Source organism: Chiloscyllium plagiosum, unplaced genomic scaffold (assembly GCF_037043375.1).
Source record: "Chiloscyllium plagiosum isolate Xiang-an unplaced genomic scaffold, Cpla_swu_hap1 HiC_scaffold_11, whole genome shotgun sequence".
NCBI classification, from domain to species: Eukaryota; Metazoa; Chordata; class Chondrichthyes; order Orectolobiformes; family Hemiscylliidae; genus Chiloscyllium; species Chiloscyllium plagiosum.
In genome coordinates, this window is record NW_028270149.1 from 44,592,930 (window position 1) to 44,614,077 (window position 21,148).

The 21,148-nt window shown below is 41.6% G+C and overlaps 1 long non-coding RNA gene across 1 annotated transcript in view; it reads left to right on the forward strand.

Annotated features, from left to right (window-relative positions):
• The window catches only part of LOC148148789 (uncharacterized), a 180,505-nt gene extending 163,641 nt beyond the window's left edge, over nt 1-16,864 (forward strand). The window contains exons 2-3 of the long non-coding RNA XR_015758579.1: nt 15,056-15,145; nt 16,223-16,864. This is a non-coding gene — a long non-coding RNA (uncharacterized LOC148148789). The remainder of the gene's footprint in view (nt 1-15,055; nt 15,146-16,222) is intronic.
• Nucleotides 16,865-21,148: the final 4,284 nt, after the last annotated feature.

The following is a 21,148-nucleotide window of genomic DNA, read 5'->3' on the forward strand; positions in this document are numbered from 1 at the left end:
CATTAAGAAGCTTGAAAACAAACAAGAGTGAATGAGAATCTGTGTGGAGTTTGCACATTTGTGGGCTGCACGGTGGCACAGTGGTTAGCACTGCTGCCTCACAGCACCTGAGACCCGGGTTCAATTCCCGCCTCAAGCGACTGACTGTGTGGAGTTTGCACGTTCTCCCCGTGTCTGCGTGGGTTTTCTCCGGGTGCTCTGGTTTCCTCCCACAGTCCAAAGATATGCAGGTTAGGTGAATTGGCCATGCTAAATTGCCCGTAGTGTTAGGTAAGGGGTAAATGTAGGGGCATGGGTGGGTTGCACTTCGGCGGGGCGGTGTGGACTTGTTGGGCCGAAGGGCCTGTTTCCACGCTGTAATGTAATCTAATCTAATCTAAATTCTCCCCGTGTCTGCGTGGGTTTCCACCGGGTGCTCCAGTTTCCTCCCACAGTCCAAAGATGTGCTGTTTATTGAATTGGCCGTGCTAAATTGCCCGTAGTGTTAGGTGAAGGGGTAGATGTAGGGGAATGGGTCTGGGTGGGTTGCGCTTTGGCGGGTCGGTGTGGATTGTTGGGCCGAAGGGCCTGTTTCCACACTGTAAGTAATCTATTCTAATCAGAATCCGAGAGAAATTCTCTGTTGATTGGGTTCATATCTGGCACATAAGAAGATGGTTGTGACTCTTAGAAGTCAGTCATGTCAGATCCAAGACAGGAATTAGCAGGAATTTCTCAGAGTAGTTTCCTAGGCCCAAACATCTTCAACTGCTTTGTTAATGTCATCATAAAGTCATTGAGATGTACATCATGGAAACAGACCCATCGGTCCAACCCGTCCATGCCGACCAGATATCCCAACCCAATCTCGTCCCACCTGCCAGCACCGGCCTGTATCCCTCCAAATCCTTCCTATTAATATACCCACCCAAATGCCTCTTAAATGTTGCAATTGTACCAGCTTCCACCACATCCTCTGGCAGCTCATTCCATACATGTACCACCCTCTGCGTGAAAAAGTTGCCCCTTAGGTCTCTTTTATATCTTTCCTCTCTCACCCAAAACCTATGCCCTCTAGTTCTGGACTCCCTGACCCCAGGGAAAAGACTTTGTCTATTTATCCTATCCATGCCCCTCATAATTTTGTAAACCTCTGACGCTCCAAGGAAAACAGCCCCAGCCTGTTCAGACACTCCCCGTAGCTCAAATCCTCCAACCCTGGCAACATCCTTGTAAATCTTTTCTGATCCCTTTCAAGTTTCACAACATCTTTCCGATAGGAAGGTGACCAGAATTGCACGCAATATTCCAACGGTGGCCTAACCAATGTCCTGTACAGCCGCAACATGACCCCCCCAACTCCTGTACTCAATATTCTGACCAATAAGGGAAAGCATACCAAACGCCTTCTTCACTATCCTATCTACCTGCGACTCCAGTTTCAATGAGCTTTGAACCTGCCCTCCAACGTCTCTTTGTTCAGCAACACTCCCTAGGACCTTACCATTAAGTGGAAAAGTCCTGCTAAGATTTGTTTTCCCAAAATGCAGCACCTCGCATTTATCTGAATTGAACTCCATCTGCCACTTCTCAGCCCATTGGCCCATCTGGTCAAGATCCTGTTGTAATCTGAGGTAACCCTCTTTGCTGTCCACTACATTTCCAATTTTGGTGTCAACTGTAAACTTACTAACTATATCTCTTACGCTCGCATCCAAATCATTTATATAAATGATAAAAAGTAGAGGACCCAGCACCGATCCTTGTGGCCTCCAGTCTGAAAAACAACTCTCCACCACCACCCTCTGTCTTCGACCTTTGAGCCAGTTCTGTATCCAAATGGCTAGTTCTCCCTGTATTCCATGAGATCTAACCTTGCTAATCAGTCTCCCATGGGGAACCTGGTCGAATGCCTTACTGAAGTCCATATAGATCACATCTACTGCTCTGCCCTCATCAATTTTCTTTGTTACTTACTCAAAAAACTCAATCAAGTTTGTGAGACATGATTTCCCACGCAGAAAGCCATGTTAACTATCCCAAATCAGTCCTTGCCTTTCCAAATACATGTACATCCTGTCCCTCAGGATTCCCTCCAACAACTTGCCCCCCACTGAGGTCAGGCTCACCGGTCTATAGTTCCCTGGCTTGGCTTTACCACCCTTCTTAAACGGTGGCACTACTTTTGCCAACCTCCAGTTTTCCAGCACCTCACCTGTGACTATCGATGATACAAGTATCTCAACAAGAGGCCCAGCAATCACTTGTCTAGCTTCCCACAGAGTTCTCAGGTACACCTGATCAGGTCCTGGGGATTTATCCACCTTTAACCGTTTCAAGACATCCAGCACTTCCTCCTCTGTAATCTGGACATTTTGCAAGATGTCACCATCTATTTCCCTACAGTCTATATCTTCCATATCCTTTTCCGCAGTAAATACTGATGCAAAATATTCATTTAGTATCTCCCCCATTTTCTGTGGCTCCACACAAAGACCGCCTTGCTGATCTTTAAGGGGCCCTATTCTCTCCCTAGTTACCCTTTGTCGTTAATATATTTGTAAAAACCCTTTGGATTATCCTTAATTCTATTTGCCAAAGCTATCCCATGTCCCCGTTTTGCCCTCCTGATTTCCTTCTTAAGTTCAAAGTTTGGGAGAAGATTTGTAGCTTGGGTGCTCGTTGTTGTGGTTCTGTTCGCCGAGCTGGGAATTTGTGTTGCAGACATTTCGTCCCCTGTCTAGGTGACATCCTCAGTGCTTGGGAGCCTCCTGTGAAGCGCTTCTGTGATGTTTCCTCCGGCATTTATAGTGATTTGTACCTGCCGCTTCCGGTTGTCAGTTCCAGCTGTCCGCTGCAGTGGTCGGTATATTGGGTCCAGGTCGATGTGCTTATTGATTGAATCTGTGGATGAGTGCCATGCCTCATGACCTATGTAGTGTTTTGTGCAGTCCTTGCATGGGATTTTTGTACACTACATTGGTTTTGCTCATGCTGGGTATCGGGTCCTTCATCCTGGTGAGTTGTTGTCTGAGAGTGGCTGTTGGTTTGTGTGCTGTTATGAGTCCTCGTGGTCGCAGTAGTCTGGCTGTCAGTTCAGAAATGTTTTTGATGTGTGGTAGTGTGGCTAGTCCTTTGGGTTGTGACATGTCCTCATTCCGTTGTCTTTCCATTAGGCAGCTGTTGATGAAATTGCGCGGGTATCTGTTTTTGGCAAATACATTGTATAGGTGTTCTTCTTCCTCTTTTTGCAGTTCTGGTATACTGCAGTGTGTTGTGGCCCTTTTGAACAGTGTCTTGATGCAACTTCTTTTGTGTGTGTTGGGGTGGTTGCTTTCGTAGTTTAAGACTTGGTCTGTGTGTGTGCCTTTCCTGTATACCTTTGTGATGAATTCTCCGTTCGGTGTTCTCTGTACCATCACATCTAGGAATGGGAGTTCGTTGTCCTTTTCTTCCTCTCTAGTGAATCGGATTCCTGTGAGTGTGGAGTTGATGATCCGGTGTGTGTTCTCTATTTCTGTGTTTTTAATGATTACAAAGGTATCATTTACCTATCTGACCCAGAGTTTGGGTTGAATTTGCGGTAAGACTGTTTGTTCTAACCTTTGCATTACCGCCTCTGCTATGAGTCCAGAGATGGGTGAGCCCACGGATGTGCCGTTGATTTGTTCATATATTTGGTTGTTGAATGTGAAGTGTGTTGTGAGGCACAGGTCCAGTAATTTGAGTATGCAGTCTTTGTTGATAGGTTCCCCCACTTGTTGTCTGTTCTGTATGTCCAGCAGGACAAACAGGAAGACAGCTAATGGTCCGCATCCATGAACACCAACTAGCCACGAAACAACACGACCAGCTATCCTAAGTAGCCACACACTCAGATGACAAGCAACATGAGTTTGACTGGGACAACACTACTCTTATAGGACAAGCCAAACAGAGAACAACCAGGGAATTTCTAGAGGCATGGCACTCATCCACAGATTCAATCAATAAGCACATCGACCTGGACCCAATATACCGGCCACTGCAGCGGACAGCTGGAACTGACAACCGGAAGTGGCAGATACAAATCACTACAAATGCCGGAGGAAAGATCACAGAAGCGCTTAACAGGAGGCTCCCAAGCACTGAGGATGTCACCTAGACAGGGAACGAAACGTCTGCAACACAAATTCCCAGCTCGGCGAACAGAACCACAACAAGCACCCGAGCTACAAATCTTCTCCCAAACTTTGAACATCTACAGGTGAGAGACACTAAGACAAGCCAGGAAATGGGAATCCTGTGCCAACCGCCTAAGCGCCACATACGAACAACAACGGTTCCTGCACGAATGCCGAAAGAATTGAATCCTTCTACCATGTGTCAGATACAGACCACCAGTCAACAACCCACAAGCCAGGGACACAGCCAGACAGAACGGATCCAGGTAATGATTACAAACGCACACAACAGACTACACAAATACAAACAAGAAATTGCTCGCCAAAAATCATTAATTTCAAAAACCACCAATCAGCAATGGACCCTGACCATAGAACAGGCCGTCACCATAGGACAGAACAGGACCACACACCGCAAAAAAATGGCACTAAAAGAAAAAATGGCCAAACTAACACACAACAGAGAGGACACCACAGCACACTCCTGGATTAGAAACCTCTCCCACAGACAGCTCACAGACACGGAAAGAACAATACTGGCCAAGGGACTCAACTACAACCACAGGGACGCCAAGACAGCAGACTTCCTAGCAGCACTAGAATGCACACTCAGAAACAATGGACTGACAGAAGAGACACAACAAATAGTGAGACAAAGTATCATACCCCTGATAACAAGGAAAAGACAAACACATAACCTCAACACCAAGGAGAGGGAAGCACTAAAAGCACTAAGAAATGATAAGAACATAATCATACTACCAGCAGACAAAGGCAGAATGACGGTCATCCTGGACAAAGCAGAGTACATCCAAAAAGCACAACAACTACTTGCAGATACCAACACCTACCAAAAGAAGGAATTTGACCCCACCCCACAGCTCACCAATAGGATAAACAACACATTGAAGAAGCTACAAAAAAACGAACAGATAACCAGGTTTGACCTACAGAGAATGAAACCTGAAAGCAACAACACCCCCAGATTCGATGGACTACCTAAAGTGCACAAACCAAACATCCCACTCAGACCCATAGTATCACTACCAGGGACACCATCACACAAACTGGCTAAAGAACTACAGCAGAAACTGAAACACCTGATCAGCGGATCCAGACACTCTATACAATCAACACAGGAATTCTTGGACATCATCAGAAATATACACATAGACAAGGAAGAAACTATGGTCTCATTCGATGTAACGGCACTGTTCACCTCTATCGACAAAACCCGAGCCAGAGAAACAATAGCCAACCTGCTGGACATACAGAACAGACAACAAGACGGGAACCTATCAACAAAGACTGCATACTCAAACTACTGGACCTGTGCCTCACAACACACTTCACATTCAACAACCAAATATATGAACAAATCAACGACACACCCATGGGCTCACCCATCTCTGGACTCGTAGCAGAGGCGGTAATGCAAAGGTTAGAACAAATAGTGTTACCGCAAATTCAACCCAAACTCTGGGTCAGATATGTAGACGATACCTTTGTAATCATTAAAAACACAGAAATAGAGAACACACACCGGATCATCAACGCCACACTCACAGGAATCTGATTCACTAGAGAGGAAGAAAAGGACAACCAACTCCCATTCCTAGACGTGATGGTACAGAGAACACCGAACGGAGAATTGACCACAAAGGTATACAGGAAAGGCACACACACAGACCAAGTCTTAAACTACGAAAGCAACCACCCCAATACACACAAACGAAATTGTATCATGACACTGTTCAAAAGGGCCACAACACACTGCAGTACACCAGAACTGCAAAAAGAGGAAGAAGAACACCTCTACAATGTATTTGCCAAAAACGGATACCCCCGCAATTTCATCAACAGCTGCCAAAGGGAATGAGGACATGCCACAACCCAAAGGACTAGCCACACTACCATACATCAAAAACATTTCTGAACTGACAGCCAGGCTACTGCGACCACGAGGACTCATAACAGCACACAAACCAACAGCCACTCTCAGACAACTCACCAGGACGAAGGACTCAATACCCAACATGAGCAAAACCAATGTAGTGTACAAAAATCTCATGCAAGGACTGCACAAAACACTACATAGGACAAACAGGAAGACATCCATGAACACTAACTAGCCACGAAACGACACGACCAGCTATCCTTAGTAGCCACGCACTCAGATAACTAGCAACATGAGTTCGACTGGGACAACACTACTATTATAGGACAAGCCAAACAGAGAAAAGCCAGGAAATTCCAAGAGGCATGGCACTCATCCACAGATTCAATCAATAAGCACATCGATCTGGACCCAATATACCAGCCACTGCAGCGGACAGCTGGAACTGACAACCGGAAGCGGCAGGTACAAATCACTTTCAATGCTGGAGGAAACATCACAGAAGCACTTCACAGGAGGCTCCCAAGCACTGAGGATGTCACCTAGACAGGGGATGAAACGTCTGCAACACAAATTCCCAGTTCCCTTTCAAATATACTCCTACTTCCTTTATCCCCTCCAAGGATTCACTCGATCCAACCTGTCTATACCTGACATATGCTTCCTTCTTTTTCTTAACCAAACCCTCAATTTCTTTAGTCATCCAGCATTCCCTATGCCTACCAGCCTTCCCTTTCACTCTGACAGGAATATACTTTCTCTGAATTCTTGTTATCTCATTTCTGAAGGCTTCCCATTTTCCAGCCATCCCTTTACCTGCGAACATCTGCCTCCAATCAGCTTTCAAAAGTTCTTGCCTAATACTGTCAAAATTGACCTTTCTCCAATTTAGAACTTCAACTTTTAGAACTGGTCTCTCCTTTTTCATCACTATTTTAAAATGAATAGAATTATGGTTGCTGGCCCCAAAGTACTCTCCCACTGAAACCTCAGTCACGTGCCCTGCCTTATTTCCCAAGAGTAGGTACCTTTTGCACCTTCTTTAGTAGGTACATCCACATACTGAATCAGAAAATTGTCTTGTACACACTTAAAAATTCCTCTCTATCTAACTGTTTAACACTATGGCTGTCTAGAATAAGGTCAGAAGTGGGGATGATAAGTACAGCTGGATGAGTGCAGTTCCAACATCATTTAAGAAGTTAACACCATCCAGGACAAAGTAGCCTGGTTGGTTGCCACCACATCCAAAAACATTCAGCCCTCCACCACCGATGCTCATTGGCAACAGTGTGTACTATCTCCGAGATGTACTGCAGAAATTCACCAAAGATCCTTAGATAGCACCTTCCAAAAATATGACCACCCTACCATCTAAAAGGACAAGGGCATCAGGGACATTGGAGCACCATTACTGTTCTGCTCCAAGCCACTCACCGTCTTGAGTTGGAAATATTTTGCCATTCCTTTACTATTGTTGGATCAAAATCCTGGAACTCACTCTCTAGTGGCATTGTGGGTGTACCACGCCAAATGGACTGCAGCAGTTTAAGATGGTAGCTCATCATCACCTTCTCAAGGCAAATAGTGACAAAAAACATATGCTAGTCCAGCCATTGAGTGAAGAAAAAGAACAAAACAAATTGGCAGCCATTATGATTATACATTTGGAAGAAGTGCCGTCTTTGGTTGCCATCGTTTTTGCCTATTCACTGACTGAAGATTCCCGCTTGTTGTAATTATCAGAAGCAGTTAAGTGACAGAGTTTTATAAGTTTGAAAATAAAAATAAATGTTTAATGTTCAAACCAGAATGCATGCAATTATAACCAAGCTCACAGACCCTCAGATGCATACACTCTCAGGAGAAGGTTGTGAATATAAAAATAGCATATATTTATCTTTTATAATTTCAAGATTACTTTGATGCATTTAATTTTCAGTGGGTTGAAGACTTGAGAATATGTAGGCCCATAACCCATTTTATTCATGGAAGAAGGATGGTTTAAACAGATGGCTTAGCTTTTGTTTCATGGGCATAACATCACATTTCCTTTATTGTATTTCAGTCAATGTGCAAGCAAAGCCCTGAATCTGTCTCTCAGGGGGAAATTTTAAAGCCAACTCACAATTCTGTCTGCATGTGGCTTAAGAGTAGATGTTCTTAGGCAGTGTCTACCTTTCATTGGCATCGATTTTTGATATGTCTTATTAAAACCTTTATCAAAAACATGCATGTCATCTGACCAGAGCATCTCTTCTCATTGTTCTCATAAGTAGTTTCAGATAGTTTAGCTATTATTGGACAATGGAGTCTGGATATCATTTATCCATACATTATTAGAGAGCATAAAACTTTGTATGTCATTGTCTCTAATTTCAAGTTTGGAGTTACAGAGCTGCAGTAGTATTCTGAATCCAGGCTTTTTAATTAGATGCATTAATGCAGTTATTATCTCAGGAAGGGTCATTTGCTAAGACTGATCCCGACATGAAAATTAGTTTAGTATTATTACTGTTGCACATGTTGACAACAGAAAAGAATAAGGTCACCTCACCTCTCAATTCAATTTTGTGTCACAGACAACTGTCAACTTTGGGCTAATACTTATAAGTTCACACATTAATAATATGTGAGAATTAGTGTATTCAGTTGACTTCCAAAAATGGTGTGTTTCTTTATTACAACCCTGATTCTTCTATAAATCATGGAATTCTTGTCATAAACATATGTGATAATATGTGTACTGTGAGTTGTTTATATTGTTAGTAGGTTTTGGAATTTTGCAGAGGTTGATGAATGTCAATCAGTTTTGTGATTTTTTTTTAAACCAAGTCAGCAAGTCATATGTAACAGTGACCTTGGCACATCAATTTCAAGAAAGCAGGAAAAGACCCTGGTCGAACCCAGTAATGTTAATGGATAGAATGCTTATATTGCTGACTTTACAACAGATCAAAACCCATTATCTTCGACTCTGACTTCATTTCATAAGGGAGAACAGTTCCTTCCAAGAGAAACCAAGTTTTTAGTTCAGGGGATACAGTTATCTCAGCTGAAGTGTATTACAATGTTACTATATGTGTATTAGTGTAAAGTTTCCAAGTCCAGAGAATCTGGATAGAGTTCTTCAAGTTGTAAGAGCTGAAACAGTATTGTGAGTATCAGCAGTATTGTGAAAGGTTCACGTCAGCAGACTCAGAAAGGATCATTGTACTGCACCTGCAATCCAAGGAAATGAAAGTGCAAAGTGTCAGTTAAGTAAAAACTTGAAAAGATGAAAGATGAGTGAAATTTCTTTGGAATTGAGTAGCTATAAAAATACATTGTCTGGGAAAGGGCTGAAACTTTGTTGTGTTGTTTATGTTTAGATATTCTGATCCTTTATAGCTATAGTTGAAATTTTAAAAGTTATTTGTATATTTGTTATGACAAATGATTTGTCAAGTGAATAAAGGAAAAAAGAACAAAGTGAATTCATTGATCAAAATGAGCTTGGGTAGGATCTAATTGTTTATTCGATGTGTGTTTAATATAAATGCATTGACCTGGATATTCTGGGAATGGCAATCATACGCATTACAATTCCACTTTTTTTCCCATTAGAACTGAGCTCTGCATTTCTAGCCAGGAATCCTGATGCCACTTGTAGTGCAGGATAGTTGACAGAAATTAAACCATGCCACTTTTGCAGTAGTCGATGTGCAGTATTCTCAGAATGAAATGTCCAACAGTCCTGTGAGACATTTTGATACCTGCAGTGAAAAGATAAGCATGCAATAGAATTGTGGGGTCAGGGCAGTTTCGGGATGAAGGGACCAAGTCATTGAGTATACTCAAGGGATAGATAGATACATTCTTGATTAGTAAGGTCATCAAATGCTATTTGTCTTGACTTGGAGACAGGCAGGAAAATGGAGTTCAACCATGATTGAATGATGGAACAGACTTGATGAGCCAAATAGTCTAATTCTGCTGTTATATCATATAGTCTTATGATAGTTATAGATAACAGCAAGTAAGGGTTTAGGGCTTGTAGGGAAGGAGCTGCTGGGTCCAATGAGGGAGAAGGATATTGGGGCTGGCAGGGGTTCCGGTGGTAGAGTGGGTGTTAGGTCCCAGGGATTGAGCTCAGATCCAGTGGGACAAGAAGAGTATCAGATCTTTGGAAAATGAAATTGTGTTGGGTTGGATATATGTGGTTGGAGGGGGGAGGATTTGGAAGAGTGGTAGGAGGTTGTTAGGCATCTGGGCAACATGAGGGTTTGGTGGAGATGTAGTTGGGGTGTATGGTGTTTTGGAGAGTCAGATTAACAGTCTTCCACAAACTAGACTAAGTTTTAAATTATCTAACTGACTGGAGAGCTATTAACTGTACCAGAAATCTCTGAATTTTCCACCTTTAATCAGTTATTTCAGAGGTTTCAGATGGAGGAGAATTGTTCATCAGAAACTTCAATTTCCCGGACAATTCATCAATTCCATCTAGGATTCTGCATGGTTTTGACATGCCACATGGATTGCCTCAATGACTATCTGGCCATATGTGACATTGGAAGAGTGATATTAAGAATTTTTTTAATAGATGATAGATAAATAATTTTACTTTTTCCTTTAGGGTGATGTCATAAAATGTGTGCAATATATATTTTGAGATTTGGGTTTTCAAATTTTTAGGTGTTGATCACTTTGAAAGTAACTTTTTTTAAACAGTTCAGAAAGTCAACTTGAACAGTTACCTAAGTACATCCACTCCAAAAATAGCATGTGACTGCTGTCAAGTGCCTGGCAGAACCATTGTAATGTCAATGGATAGAATCTTCATATTGCTGATTTTATAACAGACAAGAACATCATCAGTTTGGAGTTCAATTCAGAAAGTTATTTCAGTTCAGAAAGGAGACCAATTTCTTCTTGCAGAAGAGATGAAAATTTAGTTTGGGGAATCAGTCACCTCTAATTAATTATTTTTCATTTGAGGATCTTCTAAACAAGGAAACTTTGGATAAAAATCTTCAAATTATTAGAATTGAAATCATTTCATGTCATCAGAATTGTGAAAAATTCAAGCTTACAGACTTGGATAGGAATTGTAAGACTATCATTGCAGACCAAAAAAAAAGAAATTTGGAGGTGTCAGTTAGGTAAAAACTTAAAGAGTTACGATATGAGTGAATATTCTTCAGAATTGAGTTTCTTTAAAAGGATAGTGTTGAGGAACAAGCTGAAATTTTATCCTGCTGTTTGCATTAAGATTTTTCTAACTATATAGTTTGACTTTTTTTGTCTTTTTTGTGTATTATTCTTATTCTCAGTTGTTAAAAAATAAAAAAAAACAGTCTTTGTATAATTTCAGTGACTACTCATCACACAACCAACTGCAAAATTAATCATATGATCTATCAAGCCAAGTTTTATTTTACGATCTGAGTTGCCCAGATCAACATCAGTTGGATCATTGGGCGGCAGAATAGCTTAGTGGTTGGCTCTGCTGCTTCACAGCACCAGGGATCCAGGTTTGCTTCCAGCCTCAGGCGACTGTCTGTATGGAGTTTGCACATTCTCCCCCTGTCTGCGTGGATTTCCTCCCACAGACCAAAGATGTCAGGTGAAATAAATTGCCCATAGCGTTAGGTGCAGTAGTCAAAGGGAATGAGTCTGGGTGGGTTACTCTTTGGAGGGTCAGTGTGGACTTGTTGGGCCGAAGAGCCTGTTTCCATACTGTAGGGAATCTAATCTAATAGCATATGCTATTTTGTTTCTCTTGTTTGACAAGCATAAAAATTATGCACGGAATTAGAAACGGATTGCATGGTACTGACATATTATTTCTTAAATGGAGAGAAATGGGAAAGGGGTCGCTGTGAACATGAAAAGTTTAAGAAGCCTCTCTTCCTTCTGAGATCTGAAATAAAATATACACAGCTTATAATCGTTTGTTCAATTGCTTTTATGCTACAAATTCAATGGATAAGAGTTATTTAGTTGTTTGTTTTACATTTTTGTCAAACTAAATTACTTGAAATCACAGGCAGAAAAAGTAGCTATTTCAGAATATATTAATATTTGACTTCAATGTTAAAACACTGATACTTCAAATTCAAACAGTATTGGAAAATACACTGGTGCTATTTTAAAGCCACAATTACCTACACATCACAAAACTGCTCCAATCTTCTGCCAGGCCTTGAGTTATGTAATTTAGGTTTGGTATTAGGTATGGGAAGCAATCATCACTTCTGCTCAGAATTGAGTCAGATTTTCTCATACAAGTATGTGGCTCTTCGCTTATTACATTTGCATGTACTATTATATATTGAATCTTGAGGTGGAATGGGAAGGAAATCAACACCACTGCCATTATCTTAAGTGGTTGGAAGTCCTAGCATCATTGGTAAAGGACACATGACAGGGATTAAATTCCTGTAAACCAGGGACATCACTAGAGCTATCAAATGGATGCCTGCAAGTAAACATACTTTCATGCCAAGCCATCCCTGGTCAGCCTGCCTATCTTTGCCAGACACATCCCACCCTTGGCAAGCATCAATTCCCATAATTCTAGTCTCCCTCCTTCAGTCAATCTCCCCAGTGCAACTCTGCTTACTGCCACCTGATCTCCATCATGATGTGGCACACATAAATCCTCCCGACAAGATAAGGCAGCTTTTGCTCAGTCTACAGTTCATCAAGTACAATACCTTGTGCACTGCATATCTTACATGGAATAGTGAATCTGAATATATTGTTTGTTTGTGGAGAACTGAAGTGAGAAGGAGACATTTATTCTAGAAAGTTGATCTTTAATGAACATACATGACATGCAAATGTGTGCAAAATGACATTAGATTAGATTAGATTACATTACAGTGTGGAAACAGGCCCTTTGGCCCAACAAGTCCACACCGACCCGCCGAAGCAAAACCCACCCATACCCCTACATTTACCCCTTACCTAACACTACGGGCAATTTAGCATGGCCAATTCACCTGACCCTGCACATCTTTTGGACTGTGGGAGGAAACCGGAGCACCCAGAGGAAACCCACGCAGACACGGGGAGAACGTGCAAACTCCACACAGTCAGTCACCTGAGGCGGGAATTGAACCCGGGTCTCAGGCGCTGTGAGGCAGCAGTGCTAACCACTGTGCCACCGTGCCGCCCACAAATGACGAGCCTCAACCCATCTTTATAGTTCTGAGAATGTAGTTGTAAACTTGCATCCTGCTTTAGAGAACTGACGTTTCACCTCTCACCCAATCAAGTTCTCCTTGCCAAACCTACTTTCTGATCCCTAATTTTTTTTCTAACCCAGATTCTTAACACATTTTCACTGAGCTGCATTCCCAAAATTCAATCCAACTTCTGCTCTCTTCACAGTGTGATGTTGGCTCGAACAAAAGTAATAAATAATATATTTTATTCCAGCATTTGTGTGCCATTATCTCACTTCACTGTATGTTTGATATGACTGTTCAGACTATCCTCCATTGTCCAGCAATGAACAACTACCTACATTCTAAATATAACTAGTATATTTCAAGAAAAAGATATTCTGAAGACAACCAAATACACTCTCCACTCCCTTCCTCAATCCGACAACCAACTCTAGGCTTTTAGGCTGCCTGTCTAAAATCAAGCCATGTTTGGGTTACAATTATCTTTAACTTACTTGGGGGACTACTAAAACTATTGCTATTAATCCCAATGAATGTCTTTTCTTGGTCATTTTAACACAAGAGTGAAGCATATTCCAATCCAGAATTACACTTCAAACCCCATAATATATTGATTCTTAAGATACCTTGCTTCTATTTCTGTATATTTTTCCATATTACATTCAGTGAGGTAATAGATGGAACTATAGTTTGGCACGAGCTGATGCTAAATTTAAATGGAGGTGTGAGGAGCCAAGGGGAACTGACATATGGAGGATTATGTATTGATCTCGATCAAGGAAGTAGAGAGCTCTCAGGCAATCCTGCTGAAAGATGTGTAAGAGATTGGGTATTCATTGTGAAGAGGAGATTATGAAGGTGAAGAAACTGGAAATTGTTGAAATGATGTAGGTTATCAGAAGAATCGTTTTTGTGTCTTACTCCAATTTCTTTCATTGACAGTTAAGTACAAAGAGACCAGACTACAAAGTCAACTTCGCACAATGCATTACATTGGCCATTGAAAACAATAAACAGATTGCATGGTGAATCTTTACTTTGTAAAGTCCTCCATATGCCATTTCTGAGAACACAATTTATCAGACACAGGACAATGGAAAGAATAAGCCATTCACCTTTAGACTTTAAGGCACTGTTTTTTTGACCCTTAGTATTGTGAAACAGATTAGAATAGTTTATAGGCTACCGTAGAAAACATTTATTTTTCTGCCATCATTTTTGATTACTGTTTCTTTGAGATAGTGGATACTGCAGAGCCCCAGCACGGAAGGAACCCTATCAAATATTAAAATCCAGGTTTATCTCTCAGTTTGGCTTGGTTCACAGCACTTGTTTTCAAGACAACATATTCACTCCAGGACTGCAGCGCAATCTAAATTGATGATTCAGGACAATTTTGTGTTCATGCTGCATTTTTCAAAATGTTACCCTCATGATGAGACATGTACATGTGAGTGTTGAGCTGAGCACAATAACAGATCACGGGAAACATGATCACATGGAACTGGAATCTACGCTGATAGGGATCCAGAGGTTTCCTCTCTTCCCATTATAACCATACACAGCTACATTCAACACAGCCTGTTAATTTTCACTCACGTAGGTGTACAATTTCATTTACGCCATGTTGGCAACAGTGACCAGACCGACGTAACAGGAAGCAAATGATGTGGAACACCTGAAATGAAGCCCAATGGCAGCACAGTGCAGTACATTAGATGAAAGAGTCAAAACCATAAATTCAGTTACAGAACTGGGGGGGGCAGAGCGACGTATCTAAAGAGCAAACCAGCAGCAGTTTAGTGTTGCTTCTCCCACACCTTCTGTTTTTATTTCAGATTTCCAGCTTCCACGGTATTTTGGTTTTATTCAAGATACCTCTTTCTTGCATGAAATTGTAGAACCACTGGATAATTTTAGATATGCAGGTAAGTGTGTCCAATTTTTAAAATTCGACTTCTGTGCTTAAGGTCTTAATTTCTCCTCCCATTTTCTATCGAACTTCAAGGTGCAGGAGGAATCACAGCAAGAGCATAGAAGTATATCAATGATCTACCAATCCCAATCAGCATTTTCCTCTGCATGTGTAGCTCGAAATCTTGTTTATTCACCAGCTGTAGTTGAGATTGAAGTTGACTCCAGTAAGTCAGATTTCATTAATGATACAGTTGTAGGACCACAGGAGGATATTACAAATCTTTCATTTCTCTTTGAAGGGAGGCTTGAACAGGAGCCTGCTGTTCTGAGGATGATGATACCCCACTGCAGGATGAAGTTTTAGTCTATAATTTGCCCTCTCAGAAAGAGTGGAAGAGAATGATGCAGCAGCAGTGGCAGATGATCTTATGAATGAAGAGATCCTGGATCTTTCAATACCCTTTCATTTGACCCAACCGTAGCGTCATGGAGTCATACAGCATGGAAACAGATCCATGGTCCAACCAATCTATGTCAAATATAATCTCAAACTAAACCAGTCCCACCTGCCTGTTCCTGGCCCATATCCCTCCAAACCTTTCCTATTCATATACTTATCTAAATGTCTTTTAAACATGGCAATTGTACCCACATCCATTACTTCTTCAGGATGTTCATACCACATGCAAACCACCCTCTGTGTGAAAAAAAAGTCCCTGATGTCTTTTTAAAATCTTTCTCCTCGCACCTTAAAATTGTGCCCCTTAGTCTTGAAATGCCCCATCCTCAGGAAAAGATGAACTATTATTAACCCTATGTATACCCCTTATTATTTTATAAACTTCTATAAGATCACGTCTCAACCTCCTAAGTCCCAGTCTATCAAATCTTTCTTTATAACTCAAACCTTCTATACCTGACAACAACTTGGTCAATCTCTCCTGAACCTTCTCCAGCTTAATAATATCTTTCCTATAAGTGGGCAACCAGAAAACCATTTTCATGAACTCTTGGCTGTAGCTTTTGAGAAGAATCATTTTTTTGTTGAAAAGGATAATACAGAGTTATTTTGTCTTTTTATTCTACAGACTCCACTCTAAGAAAAGCAAACTAGGGGGACAAGACCCTTAACTTCAAATGAGATCAAGCCAATATTGAACTTTCAGAAATGCAAACTGAATACTGGAAGTCAGTCCCATCTGTATAGCATGGAAACACTCAAGGTTTCTTTTGGTAATGAAGTAGAAACCCAAGCTACATATTTTACAATCATGATCAAAAGCTCTAATTCTTGTCCTGATCAGTTGTCCCTCTGAATTTCGAGGCCAGGAGCCGTCTCTTCCACAGCAGTGTACAGGAGTCCAGTAATGAGGAACTGTGAGAACATTATGGAAACCACACTCTTCTTTGGAACCAGAGTCATATTGGACTTGAAATGTTAACTTTGGACTGAATCTTTTAGAAGCCTCAATGACTTGGCCTATGGTGAGCATGATCAAGAGAGACGTCCAGTGAGGCTTATCTTGTCAGTGGGAACAATTCATTGCATCTTTTATGCGTCTGTCATGTGTGTGGTGAACTTTTAAAAATTTACTCATGGGATGTTGGCCTCTCTGTTACCCGTCCCTAGTTGCCCAGAAGGCAGTTAAGAGTCAACCATACTATTGTGGTTCTGGAGTCACATGTAGGCCAGACAGAAAAGGACAGCAGATTTCCTTCCCTAAAGGACAGTAATGAACCAGATGAGTTTTTCCAACAGTCAACAATGGTTTCATGGTCATTATTAGATCCTTAATTCCAGATTCTTTATTGAATTCAAATTCCATCATCTGCTATGGTGGGATTTGAATCTGAGTCCCCTGGATTAATAATCTAGTGGTAATATCACTAGGCATCACCTCCCCTCACCTTAGTAAATGTACATCTTGCCTTGTTGCAATGCAGCCTGTTATCTGACCAGGTATTTTAAACAAACTTTACCTTAAGATCAAGAACAAACTGAAGGTTGAGAATTCCTGAGATGCAAGTCAGAGCGGGTACCAGGCAACTTCAACTTGACCACTGGCTGCAAGGTGCTTCCATGTTGCCCAGTATGGGCATCTCAGGGTACAATCCATGGGCACCAGCCTCATGCACCCTTCGTTTGCCAACACTGACACCTGACATTTGACAACCCCTCAGAATGCTCATGGTATCTCTCTGATCCATTTGTAGGATGCTTAGGAATTTCATATCTGCATTGCTGGGTCTGGCAGAACTCACATTGAAAGGTTGCTGTGGGCATACTTTACATGCAAGGACAGGCACCCAGCTCACAATTTGCACAAGGCTGTACCTTAGGGCTCTTTGCTTCCTCATTTAGCATGTGTTCACTTAGGGCCGACCTGCATTATCTTGCCACACCAAGTCAAGCACTGCCTTCCTAACCTGCAATCTTCTTCCTGACCTCTCCGCCCCCGCCCCCACTCCGGCCTATCACCCTCACCTTGACCTCCTTCCACCTATCGCATTTCCAACGCCCCTCCCCCAAGTCCCTCCTCCCTACCTTTTATCTTAGCCTGCTGGACACACTTTCCTCATTCCTGAAGAAGGGCTCATGCCTGAAACGTCAATTCTACTGCTCCTTGGATGCTGCCTGACCTGCTGCACTTTTCCAGCAACACATTTTCAACACCAAGTCAATTAGCAAGGTCACACAACCAGGCAGCTTGCTTTCCTTGGCAGTCCTCATTCAAAGGATGGACATGTTGATACATGGCAGTGTGCTAAATTCAGGAAAAAATAGAGATGTTTGACCATAAGAGCTAATGGTAGCAGAACCTATTGCCCTGTATACACCCAGTTCATCTTGCAGAAGGCTCTCAACACAGACATTGATCTACAGTACATCTTGTGTGGCATAACAGTCGGCATCATTCTGGCACAGTTATACTCAGGGCTACGTAGATACTCAAATAAACAGATGTATTACAAAACAAATCAAACATATACAAATGTGTTATAGCAGATACAGTGCATTGTCACCCATGCCACCAAAAGGCCTTCAAAAGGATTTATTTCTGTCCTTTCCACAATATCAGTGTTGTCCCAGGCTCTGCATTTGCAGTGAAAGGAGCCTGCTCAACCAACTTGGCCCATTGCCTGAGGCAGTTTGATTAGGTGACTCTGGAAGCATTTGTATTGGGGTGGCCTAGACATGCTCAGGATCTTCTTGCCAGAGATAGTGAAGCTTCTCTTTGAATTTTCAAAGGTCAGAAGAGCGGAGGTTGGGTGGAGGAAGTGGGTATAGTTATCTCTGAAGTGTTCTGAGAACTTCTGAGGCAGTTCTGTAAGGTTTCTCTTCTGGTGGGTGTCATCTCCGTCTTCTTCTAAGGCTGGGACACCTGGAATGTGCGCCAGGTCACCTGTTCCCCCGTCGCCATGTTTTCAGTCCTAAGGACCAATGGCTGGGGCAATGGAGTGTAGGTGTGTGCATCTCTCCAGCACACCATGAGAGTGCTGGGCCTGGCTCTCCATGTCCATGGAGGCTACCAGATGATCATATACTGATACCTCAGTACCCTTGTTCTTGGAGGTCAAGGAAATGGCTGCTTTCGGAGCTGATCATTTCTCTGCCGAGGCCATGAACATTCCACTGTTATCTGTAAGGCACAAGGGAGAGAAGTGTGGAGGCCAATGATGAGAAGTGGTGGGCACTGAATGACACTGCCAGTGAGGTTAGTGTAAAAGTTGTAATTGAATCGAAGCGTGGTACTTACTCAGTTGGTGGGCTATGGATGTTCCCACAGGAGTAACCCTGACTTTCTTCTGCAAGGGACAGGATTCCCTCCTCTTCATGGAAATGACTACAGAAATTGCCCCCCTCCACATCAAATCGTTAAATTCAATGTAGCTGATACTCCCCAATTCTTACCAGTGAATTGTGAAATCTTACATAAATGCTCACAAACCTGAAAGCTTAGACTTTCTCAGGTTTTAAACTACCTGCTGACTTTTACCTAAATGCTCCTGATCTGGAGCTTGCACAGCTCGACATTATTACTGCAGTGTTTGTGCTTTCCCTGAATTGTTCTCTGCTCCTTTTTTAGAAGAGCAATTATATTTGCTTCTGACCCCAGTTAAATCTCCTCTGAACTACCTAAATTCTTTTAATTTCTAGATTTTATAAGCTGAAATCAGCATTTGATTATCCTGCAGCATGACACAGAGACAGATAACCAAACAAAAGCAGCCTTTCTACCTTGGTATTTGCAATACATTAAAAATAAACTATTGAATACCCCTAAATAGTCACTCAAATAGTTCCAGATCAGACTTTGGAATTATTTGTTGAATGGGTTTCTTATGAAAGATAGGCAGAAGTGAGGACTGCAGATGCTGGAAACCAGAGTTTAGATTAGAGGGTGCTAGAAAAGCACAGCATGTCAGGCAGCATCCGAGGAGCAGGAAAATCAACGTTTCAGGCAAAAGCCCTTCTTATGAAAGGTGTCTAGTGTACAATCTTTCCAGAACAGCAATCTAATCAAGTTTGTGTCAAATAGTTCCAATTCTGGACTTTGCAAATAATTAATTTTCAGACAATCATTTTGTTTTTTTTTAAAAGGACTTAACAATTTATTAAATCTAAAACTACCAGAGCAGAGAGAAAATTAAACAAGCTTATTAAAGTCTGTGCTTTAAGCCTGACATATTTGTTTCCAGCCTCAGTCATACAAAAAATCCCAGAAAATCAACACAATTGAGGGATAAATACAATAACAAAGCTTGCTAAATTATTCAGATTTATTTCACAGGTATAAACATGGATTCCTTAGCTGTTTTCTTTCTGAAATGTTGATCAGAATCATCTTCTCAGTTCACTCCGGTAAAAGCAGCAACACTTCTAACTCATCTTTCCTCTCTTTGAGCTTCTAGAAGGTGGTGTATCAGATGAGGTAGGGAACTTTCAAATCTTCATTCTGTCTTAGCAACATCCCAGAACCATCTATCAAAAAAACTCAGGTCGGACAAGCAAACTTAGTTCCGTTTCTGCCCTGATAGAGTGACTCTTCCCGAAACTTCACTTACCATTCACCATGCTATATGCTTGAACATGGGACCTGCTGGAGCCAATATTCAGGTACTGACCTTGTTAATAACCACCTTTTATGAAGTGTTTAAACACAATGTTCTTCCTGGGGTTGCTGTGTCTGTTAGAATTTTATAATCAAGGCTTGGCCTGCAATTAACATCCAGGCAGGCCTAGCCTCACATCCAAGCAAAACATGTTGAGTCTGTTGGTTCCTTTTATGTCCTAAGTACACCGGTCATTCCCAGCTCATTTTTTCAAAATTGATAAAAGAATAAAAATAATGAAGAATCAATGAGAGTTCTAGCACCTGAAGCTAGAGAAGCTGATCATCCTCAATATTTATACTTGATGATTCAAACCAAAACAGTACTAATAATCTTCCATTAACACTCCAGAGGTTCCTGCTGTCTGACACAAACTTGATTAGGTTGCTGTTCTGGAAAGATTGTACACTAGACACCTTTCATAAGAAGGGCTTTTGCCTGAAACGTCGATTTTCCTGCTCCTCGGATGCTGCCTGACATGCTGTGCTTTTCTAGCACCCTCTAATCTAAACTCTGGTTTCCAGCATCTGCAGTCATCACTTCTGTCTATCTTTCATAAGAAACCCATTCAACAAATAATTCCAAAGTTCTAACATGAACACAAACTTTAATTCTTCCAGTTTCTCCTGCAGAATGCTTCTCTTTTTTTTAAATCACTCTTTTTACTGTCATCACTATGGAGATGACTAACAGCAGCAAGTAGTTGAACAATTACTCTCAGGCTTTGCTTGTGCTTCCCCTATAGTTTCAGATGGATATTTTGATACAGTGGAATCAGGAGAAAAACATTGATTTGCGTACAGCCCACAGTTTTGTAGTGAAAGAGAAGGAAGTGCACATTTGTTACACAACAGCAAAATTATTTACTGCATCGAGGCAGGAATAAACAACAGCATGAC